This window comes from Triticum urartu, chromosome 7A (assembly GCF_056163025.1).
Source record: "Triticum urartu cultivar PI428250 chromosome 7A, HENAU_Tu73, whole genome shotgun sequence".
Taxonomy (NCBI): domain Eukaryota; kingdom Viridiplantae; phylum Streptophyta; class Magnoliopsida; order Poales; family Poaceae; genus Triticum; species Triticum urartu.
This window is the reverse complement of record NC_141879.1, coordinates 247425463-247435962: the sequence shown is the minus strand read 5'-3', so window position 1 is coordinate 247435962 and position 10500 is coordinate 247425463.

Genomic DNA, 10500 nt, shown 5'->3' with positions numbered 1-10500 from the left:
CGCCATGTCGGTCGGCCTCAGATCCGCGTCCATCTTCTCCAACACCATCTTCGCGCGGGGATCCGTGAGCTCCGCTCGACCCCAGTCGCTGGAGCTCGTGGGCTGCTCCGTGGGCAGGATCAGCCGAGGGTGAATGCGCCCAACATCCACCAAGATCCACTTGCTCCTGAAGCCCTCAATCCTCTTCCCAGAGTTCGAGATGGCAATGGCGCCGCCGGACGCAACGAAGCTCGCGCACGCGGAAGCAGTCCCACGAGAGGTCCGAAGGTAGAAGTAGTGGCGCAGCAAGGCCACTGAGGGCTGCACCCCAACATGTGTTTCGCAATAATAAGCAAAGATTGCCAGGAGAAGGACGGAGTTGGGATGGAGATGCAGAGCCTGTAGCTTGTAATGGAGGAGGACAGAGAAGAAGAACTCGGAGAAGGGAGGCACCAGGCCAGCAACAATGGCACTTACGAAGAGCGGATAGAAGGTGCTCCTTTGACCCTCAGGGGTGGCGGAGCCGGCCTTGAACACCTTCTCCCCGTTGATGCCCCATGCCGTCGCCATCCTGCGCAACCGGGCAAGGCCCGCCTCCGACACGTTCGGCGAGTCCAGGGCAGACGAGTACCAAGCTGCAGCCGGGGGCTGACGAGGCGCCATGGCTCCCTAGGCCGCGCGGTCAGAGCAGATCTGGAAATCTCGGAGGAAGGAAGGAGAGGCGCAAGAAAGGGGATCTGAGCAGCAAGCGGAGAAAGCAAGAAGCAGGGCCTAGGCGGATGCCACTCCTTTATCAACTCGCACGGTTACTGAGGCGCCCACGTCCAGTCAACCGCCACGCGGCGCCCAAGGCCGCAGGCTGTTAGGGCCCGCGGTGCTTCGCCCTTGCCCTTCCGCCTCCCTACACGACCAAGTCTGGGCGCGCCTTGGGCCCGGGGGCTACTGTCGGCGTTTTGGGAACGGGGGTCCCCAGACTTGCCTGCCTGCGGCCTGCGGCGTGGCTCAAAGGGGGCCCCAGCACGGCCCATCTTCACCAACACAAACCCAAGACCCTCGTGAGGGGCCAAGCCTCGCGAGGCGGATGACGCGAAGCTTCCTCAGGCACGGCCTCGTCAGGCTAGCTCACGAGGAGGCGGAGAGATCAAGGCGGGGTAACTCATGAGGTGCCCATGACGCAAGCCATGACAACTCAGGGCGCCAGGCGGGTGCCAGCCCGTGCAGCGTCCTCCTTTCCTCTTTGGTGCAAAGGGGGCAAGCACAGCCGCGGAGTACCGAGGCATCAGGCAAAGGTTGCCATTTCGGTGCAACGAGACCAAGACCAGGAGGACTACGAGAAGGAGGTCACCGTGGAGCCCAAGACGGCATCATCACCAGAGCTTTGCGCAGGCGAAGACTACTTTTGTCAGGATAGCTGATACTTGCTGTCCCCCTTCAAATTAGCTCGCCATTGTTGGCTCCCTTCCCGCTCAATATTTGGGGAGAGGACCAGGGCCTCTATAAATAGGACCAGCCACCCACATAGAAGGAGAGAGAGAAGGATAGAGGACGAAAAAGAGGAAGGAAGAGGCTCGTTAGATCGGTCAGTCGGGCAGAGAGAGAGAGAGAGAAAGGTGACTGAACTCCTCCGAGCAATTCATCGCACCAGCCAAGAACAGACCCTCGCGAGGCTGTTCTTCCTTGTATTGTTCATCATCATCAGCCCAAGAGGCAATCCACACACCACACACTGGCGTAGGGTATTACACCATAACGGTGGCCCGAACCAGTATAAACCCTGTGTCTCTTGTGCTGTTCTTTCCTTAGTTTAGATCTTAGCATGGCGGAGGGGTGCAGGTAGGTAGGAGGCGAAATCTCCGTGCGCACCCCAGTGTTCAAACCTCAAGGTTCTGCCGGAACCCGAAATCCGACATTTGGCGCGCCAGGTAGGGGTGCGCCGGAAATCGTCTTCCACCGCCCCGTTCTCCTCGGACCGTCACGCCCATGTCTGACGCTCGTCGGGCCCGCGTCGAGCGCCGGGCCGCACTCGCTTCCCGCGTCGCCCAGATGGCCCCTGTCGGCGGGCATCCATGCCGTTCCCCGTCACCTACCATCAACGCCGCCACCGGCCCGGTGGTGGACGAGCTGCAAGCATCGTCCCAGCATCCGTCCGTGCGGCAAGACGTCCGCACCGCAACTCCCTCGCTCGCCCCAGCTGGATCTTCGTCCCGCGCGCTCCGCGCGCCCATGGAGGCTCGGGCTGCACTCATTGTGGCAAACGAGCTCCTGCGCTACCATCCCATCGACGACGTCTATGAAGAATGGCCTGACCGCATTGCCGAGCTCGTCCGCGCTGCAGGGGGCTCTTCCGCGCCGTCCGTTCCGCTGCACCGCACCCCGCCCCGCGCGGGCGAAGAGGCTCCGGCGGTGCCCCGGCCGCCTCCTCCTCAAGAAGACTCCATGGCCCCAAGGCGCATGGCCCCTGGGCGGAACCCGCTCCGTCAGGTGCCAGCGCAGCAAGAACAGAGCTGCCAAGAAGTCCCTCGCCCGCCAGAAGCTGCCCGGGCACTCCCTGCTCCAGCACGTCGCGACCATCCCCCTGCTCCAGCGCGTGGGGACATGCAAGACCAGGCTCTCCGTCACCTGCGGCCTCCCGTGGCCACAGCAGGCTGCCGCGCCTACACCACCGAACTACGCAGCGTAGCATGGCCCGGCATGTTCAAACCAGACCTGCCTCCTCGCTACGACGGCACGTGTCGAATTAATAAATTTGGATTGAATACTCTACCTTCAAAAACTGTTGCGATCCCCTATACTTGTGGGTTATCAATAACGCATCAAGAACAATATGTGAAAAGCTTGTAGGCACTGGATCAATGATTTTGTTGGATGGTATTCATCACATAACATTCATAACCTTCGGCTACACAGAACTAGCTCCAGTTCATCAATATAATGTAGGCATGTATTCCATATATAGTCATACGTGCTTATGGAAAAGAACTTGCATGACAACTTCTGTCCTACCCTCCCGTGGCAGCGGGGTCCATATGGAAACAAAGGGATATTAAGGCCTCCTTTTAATAGATAACCGAAACAAATCATTAACACATAGTGATACATGAAATCCTCAAAGTACGGTAATCACCAGAAAGAATCCCAATTATTGTCACCTTGGGGTATGCAGATCATAACACGTAATAGGTGGATATAACTTGCAAGATTGGATCACGAACATAGATATAATGGTGAAAACATAAATGGTTCAGATCTAAAATCATGGCACTCGGTCCCGAGTGACAAGCATTGAGCATAGCAAAGTCATAGAAACACCAATCTCAGAACATAGTGGATACTAGGGATCAAGCCTTAACAAAACTAACTCAATTACATGATAAATCTCATCCAACCCATCACCGTCCAGCAAGCCTACGTAGGAATTACTCACTCCCGGTAGTGAGCATCATGGAATTGGTGATGGAGGATGGTTGATGATGACGAAGACGAAAGATCCCCCTCTCCGGAGCCCTGAACGGGCTACAGATATGGCCTCCTGATGAAGAACAGGAGGTGGCAGGGGCTCTGTATCATAAAATGCAATGATTCTTCCTTCATTATTTTTTTCTCCAAAAATAGGAATTTATAGATTTGGAATTAGGGTCAGCGGAGCCTCGTGGGCCCCACTACCCACCAGGGCGCGTCAGAGGGGATGGCGCGCCCTGGTGCCTAGTGGGCAGCTGGGAGCCCCCTCTAGTGGGTCTTGGTTCCAGTAATTTTCATTTATTTCAAAATAATTCTCCAAAAAGTTTCGTACGATTCCTATAACTTCTATTTATGCACAAAAATAACACCACGGTAGTTCTGCTGAAGACGACATCAGTCCGGGTTAGTTTCATTCAAATCATGCAAATTAGAGTCCAAAAGAAGAGCAAAAGCATTAGAAAAAGTAGATACGATGGAGATGTATCAATCATCAAAAATAAATGGAACATCTTTTTGCAAGAGATTACTAAGAGGCCTAGAAATTTTAGAGGAGTCTTCAATAAATCTCCTATAGAAACTAGCATGACCAAGGAAACTTCTTATACCTTAATATCTTTAGTACATTGCATTTTCTCAATTGCATCAACTTTAGCCTTGTCCACTTCAATACCTCGTTTAGAAATTTTATGCCCCAAGACAATACCTTCATTCACCATAAAGTAGCACTTCTCCCAATTCAAGACAAGGTTAGTTTGTTCACATCTCCGCAAAACTCGATCAAGATTGCTTAAGCAGTCATCAAAAGAAGTCTCGTAAATGGAGAAATCATCCATGAAAACCTCAACAATATTTTCACATAAATAAGTGAACATAGCAGTCATACATCTTTGGAAGGTAGCAGGTGGACTGCATAAACCAAAAGGCATACGTCTATAAGCATAAGTTCCAAAAGGACAAGTAAAAAGTAGTTTTCTCTTGATCTTCTTGTGACACGTGTATTTGAAAGAAACTAGAATATCCATCAAGAAAGCAAAAGCGTGTGTGCTTAGATAGTCTTTCTAGCATTTGGTCTATAAAAGGCAAGGGGTAATGATATTTTCTAGTAGCTTTGTTTAATTTCCTAAGATCGATTACCATCCTATAACCAGTTACAATTCTTTCTGGAATAAGTTCATTTTTATCATTAGGAACAACGGTAATGCCTCCTTTCTTAGGAACACAATGAACAGGATTTACCCATCTACTATCAGCTATAGGATAAATTATATCTGCTTTCAGAAGCTTTAATATTTTAGTTCTTACCACATCCTTCATCTTAGGATTTAATCTTCGTTGATGATTGACCACTGGTTTAGCATCATGCTCCATATTAATCTTGTGCTGACATAGAGTGGGACTAATGCCCTTAAGATCATCAAGAGTATATCCAATAGTAGCACGGTGCTTTCTCGGAGTTTTCAGTAATCTCTTTTCTTCGTGCTTTAAAAGGTTAGCACTAATAATAATAGGATATATCTTCTTTTAATCAAGATAAGTGTATTTCAATGTATTAGGTAATTGTTTTAATTCAAACACAGGATCACCTTTAGGTGGAGGTGGACCTCCAAGAGTTTCAACGGGCAAATTGTGTTTAAGGATAGGTGGTTGATTAAGGAACATCTTATCTATTTCATTCCTTTCATTCATGTGCATATCATTTTCATGGTCTAGCAAATATTGTTCTAACGGGTTAGTAGGAGGTACGGCAATAGAAGCAAGACCAATAATTTCATATTTACTAGGCAAATCCTTATCATGAGGTTGCCTATGCAACTTAGAGAAATTAAACTCATGAGATACATCACCAAAGTTAACACTCACAGTTTCCTTAGTGCAATCAATCTTAGTATTAATTGTATTCAAGAAAGGTCTACCAAATATAATGGGAGAAAAATCATCTTGAAATGGAACTAGAAAATCAGTAGGGTATTTTATTTTTCCACACAAGACTTCAACATCTCTAACAATCCCAAGTGGTGAAATAGTATCTCTATTCGCAAGCTTAATAGTAACATCAATATGTTCTATCTCAATAGGTGCAATATCATTCATAATCTCTTGATATAAGGTAAATAGAATAGCCCTAGCACCCAAATCACATAAGCCATGGTAACAATGAACTTCTATTTTAACTAATACAAAAGGCATGCCAATGACGTGCTTTTTCTTATCTTTAGGATCAGGTTTAGCAATTCTAGTAGCTTCACTATAGAAATAAATAACATGCCCATCTATACTATCAGCCAAGAGATCTTTAACCATAGCAACATTAGGTTCAAATTTAATTTGTTCAGAGGGTCTAGGTGCTCTAATATTACTTTTATTAACCACAGTTGAAACTTTAGCATGTTCCTTTATCCTAGCAGGAAAAGGTGGTTTCTCAATATAAGTGGTAGGCAAAACTGGATCAACATTGTAAATGATAGCTTCATCTTTAACTATAATGAGTTCTTCAATCTTTTCTTTAATAGGTGGGTGATATTTAAACCACTTATACTTAGGGAGATCAACATGAGTAGCAAATGATTCACAAAAGGAAGCTACTATCTCAGAGTCAAGTCCATATTTAGTGTTAAACTTATGAAAAGCATCAGTATCCATAAAAGATTTAACACAATCAAACTTAAGCATTATACCTAACTCTTTAACTTTGTCGAGTTCCCAATTTTCGTAGTTGCATTTAATTCTTTCCATAAGATCCCATCTAAATTCAATAGTTTTCTTCACAAAAGAAGCAGTTGAAGAAGAATCGAGCATGGTTTGATCATCATGAGAAAGCCAAGCATAAAAATTTTGTAAGATAATTTCTCTTGAGAGCTCATGATTGGGGCATGTGTACATCATGTACTTAAGCCTCCCCCAAGGTTGAGCGATAGTTTCTTCTTCATGATGCCAAAAGTTATTTTCATATATAGAGAGAGAATGGCACTATTCTGATCCTGGGATCAGAATAGTTATTTGGATCACGGATGGCCCTATAAGGCGCGACCGATAGGTTCCCGAACTCCCAAACTCAGAGCCTAACGAACAAAGAAAAGGCCCAAACAAAAACAATCCCCTCAAACCCCACATTCCCCGCCTCTCTCCCACGCTCTCCCCCGATTCCCCGTCGTCGCCATCTCCGTCGATGCGCGCCTCCTCCCCCACGCCAGCGGGCCTCCTCCCCACTCCCCAGCTATAGCCGCCGCCGCCCACCACCCACCCATCGTGCCAGACCCAACCACACAAGCGCCTCTCCCCCATAGCGGCCGCCGAGCCCGCCCTGGCCCCAACCACTGGATCCGAGCGCTGTTGTAGTGCCCCCATCCTCCAGATCATGCGGCCTCGTTCGGACCCCAACCACAGGATCCATCCGCCGCCGGCTCCCGACCTCTCCTACCCCTGCCTCTTCTCGTCGCCGGCGCATCATGCGACTGGAGCGCACGCAGATCGGGTGGTCTCCCACGGTGCGCCACCTCCCAGCAGTAGTGCCGCCCCGCCAAGCCTTCTGACCACCGTCGGCCACCTCTCCTCCCAGACGATACTCCACAATGAGGATCTCGATTGGGGTCATCCAGGTGCTCGCCGTGGATGAGGAAGGCCAACAAACCACAGTGGGTTGCAGTCTCTCTGCTTTTCCCTACCCGTGTCCCTCCCTGTTTTGCCTCCTTGCCATGCCCGTGCCGGCTTCCCAACCATCCATCTCGAGCATGCAGTCCAACGTCTCACGCAGGAGCAGTCCGGCCGCATGCCTCACTGAATTTTTTGTCCATCCATGAACCTGATAGAATGCATGGCGCTGTTGAAAAAATGACGTCGCTGACCGATGCCCCATCATAGAACACACGGTGTAGTTCACTAGGGAGTCTCGCTCCTACGAGCCCCTGTAGCCACTTTGCCATCTCCCTGCGCTGGTCCACCCGAGCTCTGTCTCCGATCCTACTCTCTGTTTGATGTTTTCATCAATAGCATCGGCAAATGTAAAGTTTTTTGTGAATGAACATATCATCTCAAAAAATGGATACAACAAAAATGTTGTCCTACTGTGTAAATTTTTTAACTTTAATATTTGTTTATGCAAAGGTCAAAAATTTGTGTTCGGGAAGGTCAAATTATGTTAATTATAACATAACATGTTGTTGTTTTTTTGGTTTGGGGGTTTTCGAAACTTGGGTTTTTCCATCGGTTTTGAGGGGAATCAATTGTGGTTTGCTTATTGGTTGTTCTGTTATAATTAACATATTTACAATTCATGAGAAGGACAAGTACGTTAATTGTAAAAAACATATTATAATACAGACAACTCAATATTGTGTTGGAGAAGGTCAAGCATGTTATTTGTAAGTATGTTAGAGAAGGTCAAGCATGTTCAAGATGCTCAACAAAAAAAGGCATTTTAGAATTATTGTTTGTTTATCAAAAAATGGAAAATCAAGGGGATCCTAAATGAAAGAACATACAGTAAACAAAACTATGGAATTAAATAGAGGAACATGGTTAGTTCACAAAAAAAGATAGAACTACCGAACTTCAAAGATTATGGTCATTGAAGTTTGAAATGAGGAAAAATAAACACATTAAAAAAAATAGAACAAGTCAACAAAGATTATATAAAAAAGGCATTTTACCTGTTCTAAAATAATTCTAGAAGTTCAGAGATGCTAACAAGAGAAGTAGAGACAACACGTTAGAAGAAAAAATGGTTAAACAAACACAACAAAAACATGGAATTAAGAAAAAAACACATCATAGGTGCACGCACAAAAAATTAGATATAGTTTTGGTTGAAGCTCATTTGCTTTCGGATAAACATGCAACATTTGGAAAAAAACTAGAGGTTCAAATTTAAATAATGGAGAAGTTCAATATTTATTACAATATCAAGAAGGTCAAATTGAAAAAACCGAGCAGTTCAAAAAGTTTATAAAAATAGTTTTTTCTTCTTTTAAAAAATAAGACCTAGAAGTTCAACTTTAGATAATTGAGCAGTTCGATGTTTATTACATAACTAGGACTTTTCCCGTTACTAATTAATAAAACCAAGAAGTCCAAAATTAAACAAATATGAAGTTGTTTATGTTTATAAAAACTCGGAATTTCTCCAATGCTAAATATTAAAACCAAGAAGTTCAATTTCAAAAAAGGAGTAGTTCAATGTATACAAAAAACTCAGGCTTTCACGTTAGTAGAGTATAAAACCAAGAAGTTAAATTGGAAAAAGCAGAGCAGTTTCATATTTATTTGAAAAAAATCAGATTTTTCTAGTTACTAAATAATAAAACCAATATGTTCAATTTCAAATAACTAAGAAGTTCGATGTTTCTAAAAACCTCCAATTTTCACATTTCTAAAAATACACAATGAAGTTCAAATAAAAAAAGGTGGAGTGGTTCAATATCTATAAAAAACTCAAATATTTTCGCGTAACTGAGAGAAGTTCAGATTGATAACTACCAGAAGTTCACGTAGTACACGGTGTGCATTTGTATGAAAAAAAGAATGAAAATCAAAGGCTAAAAGTTTTGTTGCTAGAAATTCAAGTGCTTAACCCGAGAAAGTTCAAAAATTCTTGTGAGAGAGGTTGAACAAAAATACGTGACATAAGTTCCAAGGTCAAAATAGCAGGAAGTTTAACTACTACATGGAATGCATTTCAGATAAGAATATAAGCATAGAAAACTAAAAGCTTGAAATGTTTGTTGCAAGAAGTTCACGTGCTCCTCCCGGTGAAGTTTGAGATCTCTAGTGTGAGACGTCCAACCTTCAATTACATGTTAAAAACAAGGAAAAATGATGTTGTTTTTGCCATTTTGTTGCAAGAAGTTCACGTGCTCCTCTGTGCACGATTCAGAATTTATATTGCGGGACATCCTACCTCCAATTACATGTTTAAAATGGCAAAAAAAATGATGTCCGACCTTCAGTTATCAACGTATACACAAAAATGTGACAGAAGTTCATAGTGAAAACAACGAGAAGTTCAAGTACTGCAAGGAATGCATTTCAAGTGAGAATAAAAGTATAGAAAAATAAAAGCTTAAAAGGTATGTTGAAAGAAGTTCAAGTGCTCTGTCAGGGGAAGTTCAAAAATTCTTGCGAGAGAGGTTCACCATGTATTTCCATGTTCAAAAAACACAAAAAAAAAAAGAAATTGTTTTTTTTTGCATTTTAAAACTAATTCTCTCAATCCACAAAGAAGCAGTTATTGTTTAGGAGCAGTTTGATTTCAAAAAGGAAATAAAAAAAATCGAATTATAAAAAGGGGAAAAGTTCATGTACTACATGGTGTGTGTTTAATATGCGAAAAATGAATAAAAAGGCAAGGTCCAACTTTTTTGTTGCTATAAGTTCAAGTCCTCGGTCGGAGAAAGTTAAAATTTTATTGTGAGAGAGGTTTGTACAAAAGAAATATTATTTGTGTAACACTGACGAATGGATGAGAAAATTACAAATGAAAATACGTCACAGAAGTTCAAAGCGAAAACAGCAAGAAGTTCAACTACTACAGAGAATGAATTTCAGATGATTTTTTTTAAATCGTCGTATGAGAAAACGATCAACACGGGAAAGTTGCGTGTTTACATCAGCTTTCCACCGGTATATCACTTGCTCAATTCCGATTAGTGTTCCGATGAGTGGATGATGAGCTACGGGCAAAAAAGCATGTCAAAACAGAATGAAGTTCAAGTAGACATGCCGAGAAGTCCAAGTTCTTCACACGGTGCATTTTTGAAGAATCCGTTTCGCAATAAAGGCAGAACGAATGATCTCATCATTTTCTAAATTACTTGAAAACGGCTAGGAATCAGAGAAAACCATCAACATGAAAAAGTTTCGCATTTTCCGTAGCTTTTCAATGGTACATTTTTTGCCCCATTCCAAAAAAGTTTCTAGAAATTACGGCGAAAATACGTTTTTAGCTATTTTCAAAATTGACTTAAAATAATAAGGAATTTGGAGAAACAATATATATCAAAAAGTTTCGCATTTCCTCAAGCTTTCCAACGCCATATCATTTATTGCATTCGGACGTACGGTTAAAAA